Source organism: Arvicanthis niloticus, chromosome 4 (assembly GCF_011762505.2).
Source record: "Arvicanthis niloticus isolate mArvNil1 chromosome 4, mArvNil1.pat.X, whole genome shotgun sequence".
NCBI classification, from domain to species: Eukaryota; Metazoa; Chordata; class Mammalia; order Rodentia; family Muridae; genus Arvicanthis; species Arvicanthis niloticus.
The window spans coordinates 62,205,834-62,209,884 of NC_047661.1; the positions used below are offsets into that span (position 1 = coordinate 62,205,834).

Genomic DNA, 4,051 nt, shown 5'->3' on the forward strand with positions numbered 1-4,051 from the left:
GGGTCTTATTTCAGGTCCCAATGGAGGGTCCACCTTTACTGCTCCAACCCACCTCACATTTTATTACCAGTGTCCAGTTTAGAATTGATATTGATCTCCTGGAGACATGTATTTAGGCGAGGTGACTCCTACCCCAAGGAGTATGTAATGATGTAAGTAGCATCATTTTACAAAGCAAAAGGAAGGAAGTTAGAGCAGACTCCTTTCCAGATAAGGGAGATTTTTATAAAGAGAATATTTTTAAATAATCAATAAGAGATCAAGATAACAGGGTTTGAATCAAATCAAATTATTAACTGGAGCTCTAGATTCTAATAACTGCAAACGTCCCAAGGACAGTTAAGGAACAAGACATACCATTTTTAAATCCCAATATGAGAAGTGACTGATACAGAATTGCTCCTCTATCTTCCTGCTACACAACTTTCTATTGGAGGGTAAATATTGTGCATGATTATTTGTTTATTATTCTATGAATGTAGTTTTTTTCAAGAATATGATGTGCACTGGACTGAGCTAGATATGAGAAATGCAATCACAAGCTGTAGTTTTTGAATGGAAAGTTACTTCTATTCTGGTTGAACTGAGGTGTAAAGAAGATCTGTATATGGAAGTGAAAAAAATCCCTAAATACAAGAGCAAAATTAATGCTGTAAAAATGCTATAGAATGTCAGCAATTCAGTGCGCCCATTGTGGCTAAGGTTAGAGGAGCGAGTGGCAAGGCTGAGAGAACCTTCTAGAAAAGGACCTACATGGTGTATGAACAGAGATTTTAGGGAAGGCGCAAAGCTTATTAAAATTTCAAGAGGAAAATAATTTTAGATTCCAGGGATTGAGGTGTTAGATCATTCAAAACACTTTGAGCTGTGAGTAATTAAATGACTAAATAGAGCTTAAAAATAAGGGACTGTTTTTCACATGACAAGCAATGAGATGTAAGATACGCCCAGGATTAGTTAACCCAGCTGTTCAACCTCATTGTAGTCCAGACAGATCCTTTCTTCCCTTTATTTTGCTCTATTCAAGATATTCAGTATTCAGTAAATTGATCTTTATTTACTCCTTGGGGTAGGAGTCACCTCACTTAAATATATGTCTCCAGGCGATCAATATCAAGGCTAAACTGAACCCTGGTAATAAAATGTGAGGTGGGTTGGAGTGGTAAAGGTGGACCCTCCATTGGGGCCTGGAGTAAGAACCAATGTCAAAATATTTCCTTGTTGAATCTGTGCTGTAGTGTTGAGAAGATGTTAATGGAAGGTACTCTTTAAACATCTTGACAACAGCCAGGTAATATCACCCATTTAAATTTTATCTTCCAAGGTAACAGATAGCAATTGGTGGGTTTCAACAGCAGATGGAATGATGAAATCTAATTTTTGTGAAGTTATTACAGCAAACTAAGGTTTGTGCTCAGAACTGGGTAAGGCTGAAAGTCGAGGTGCAGTTCAGAAGGAGTTGCAGAGCTTCTGATCAAAGTGGGAACTGGAGCAATGGGATAGGCCTTTTGAATGAATCATGGTAGACTTGGTGGGAGACTTCATGATAACTCTCTCACATAGGCAGTAGGCTGAATGATAATATGCCGCGGCAGGAAATACAATGACAAAGTGGCTTATAACGAAGTATGGGTTTGGGGATTTGTTCAAGCCAAGAAGAAAACACACAGTCAGGGGGTGGACATTTTCTGGCACCAGGTCTGAATAGCATATCAATTTGTCATTGGTGGCTATCACAGATCACTATACACAACTGTGTTGATTGATGGTTCTAGTATATTGTCTGACATAGTACTTATTTGAAACTGAACTGTCATTAATTATAGGCTGATAAAAATACTTAATTTTGAAGGCATGGCTTCTCACTGTTCCTGGTTGATTAATCCTTTATGTGGTCTTGAAATTTTATGGATTTCATTTGAGTAGGTAAAATCGTGCTGTTGGTGTTTTAATTAATAAAATGCCACATGAGACAATGGCATTCTGAACTAATCACATCAGAAACACACACATTTGGAAAATAACAGTGCATGTGGGTACCCACATCATCATTCAGCCTATTGTATATGGAGCCAGAGACCATTTGAAAAACTCCACAGACCCAGGAATACTGGCATCCATCATGTGACAATTCTTGGCTTAATTGGTTAACTATTATATCATACAAAGAAAACCATGAAAATCTTAGGAATTCACATAACTATCTCCTGTCTATCCACTGACAGGTTATATAAATTTCAAAATCTTCTCAAGTTGAAAATGTGTAATAGAAAGTACTTTGATAATCCATGGAAGAGTGTTCTGTCCATGTGTGGATCTCTGAGAGCTAGTCAATGGTGTGATATTCTCATACTGTTGAGAATACTTCACTTCATGTGGATGTCCTTAGTCAGAGCTCCTGAAGACTTGGAGCTCTTTCTACTACAGGTCCTAGCTCTCTTAAAGTAATTGTGTGTGTGTTTTAGAATTTATTTAGAATGTTCCATTCCTGGGCTCATTGCTGTGGTGATTTGGATGTAGTTCATATCCAAAGGTTCTTGTACTGAAATGTGGGGTCAGTTGATAAAAACTTTAAGCCTCTCAAACTACGAACTAAAGAAACCACTTTTCTTTATTTTTTTTAATTTCGTAATTATACTTATATACAGAAAACTCAGTGCACAGTTAACCCAGTTTAGTGGCGAGTTCTTTAGCCTTTGCCTTTTCCAGCTTGGCAGCGCGAGCCACAGACTTAGGACCCAGGACGTTGCCTCCCCAGGGGATCCTGTCATATCTGTCATTATAATTGGTCCTAATAGCTTCCACCAGCTTATCCAGAACACCCTTATCATTCTGAGTTAATCTGTATGAAGGAAACAGTGGTGCAGGTCTTTCTGTGAACCAGGCGCCCGGGGCCTAGCCTTTCCTTGATGAAGCAGTAAGGCACCCTGATCTTTAGACACAGGGAAGACAGGAAAACCACCAGCTAAGTGAGGTCTACATCAGTCACCACCAGCTGAGCCTTCTTGTTCTTCACCAAGGTGGTGACTGTATTGACCCTTGCTTGGAGGACAGGTGGTCTCTTAGTTAGGACGTCCCCTTTGCCAGCAGCTTTCTTCTCAGCATTGGCCAGTAACCTTTGCTTCTTCTCTTGCTTTGTCTCTGGCCTGTACTTGTGGGCAAGCTTAAGCAGCTGAGTAGCTGTTTGTCTGTCCAGGGCCTGGGTGAACTGGTTAATGGCAGGAGTTACTTTGAGCCGCTTATAGAGGATGGCTCTTTGCCGCTGCAGCCTGATATAGAGGGTCCATTTGATGAAGCGTGTTAGATCTCTATTGGGCTGGATGTCCTGCCCAATGCTGAAGTTCTTGGGCCTTTTCTCAAACCAAGGATTAGCCACCTTTTTGGCCTCCTGTTCCTTGACAACGGTGGGGACCGGGACCACCTTCTTCCCCTCGGCCTTCTTTCCTTTGGGCATCTTGCTCAGCCCAAAGGCTGTGTCTTTCTTTATGACGCCCAGAATCAATTATCTTATTATTGCTATGGAAATTGGAATAATAAATCTATTTTCAATGCGTTATACTGCAAAAACTATCTGATTTCAGTATTGTACTTACACATTTCCATAGGACTTTAACTTTTTTAACTACATGGTCAAATTAAAGAGATACTTGAACAACTTAGGACCATCTCACATTCTCGTTAGTAAAGCCTATCAAATTCTACAACTGAGCACTGATATTCGTTGGTATATAAAATATTCATCCTTCAGTTTAATAATTAATGCATGCTCTTTGCAGCGTGTTTTTACATTGTGTTATAGAGATAAAGGCTTATAACGTAACAGAACTAAGACTAACAATGCTTTCTAATTGTTCTACTACACATTTACCCTCCCCCTCTACCAAAGCTGAAATTGACTACTTTGTAATTAAATTCTCAATGAAATCCTCCTCAGAATCATACATGGCTTGAAAATCAGTGACTCAGTTATGCTTTGTAACATATGAAAGTGAGACATGTGGTATAAACTATAATCTTATGGGCTTATTTTATATGCAAGATGTTTCTAATA

The 4,051-nt window shown here is 39.2% G+C and overlaps 1 pseudogene; it reads right to left on the reverse strand.

Annotated features, from left to right (window-relative positions):
- Positions 1-2,664: 2,664 nt before the first annotated feature.
- On the reverse strand, positions 2,665-3,454 carry LOC117707640 (large ribosomal subunit protein eL8 pseudogene; annotated as a pseudogene).
- Between the last annotated feature and the right edge of the window lie 597 nt (positions 3,455-4,051).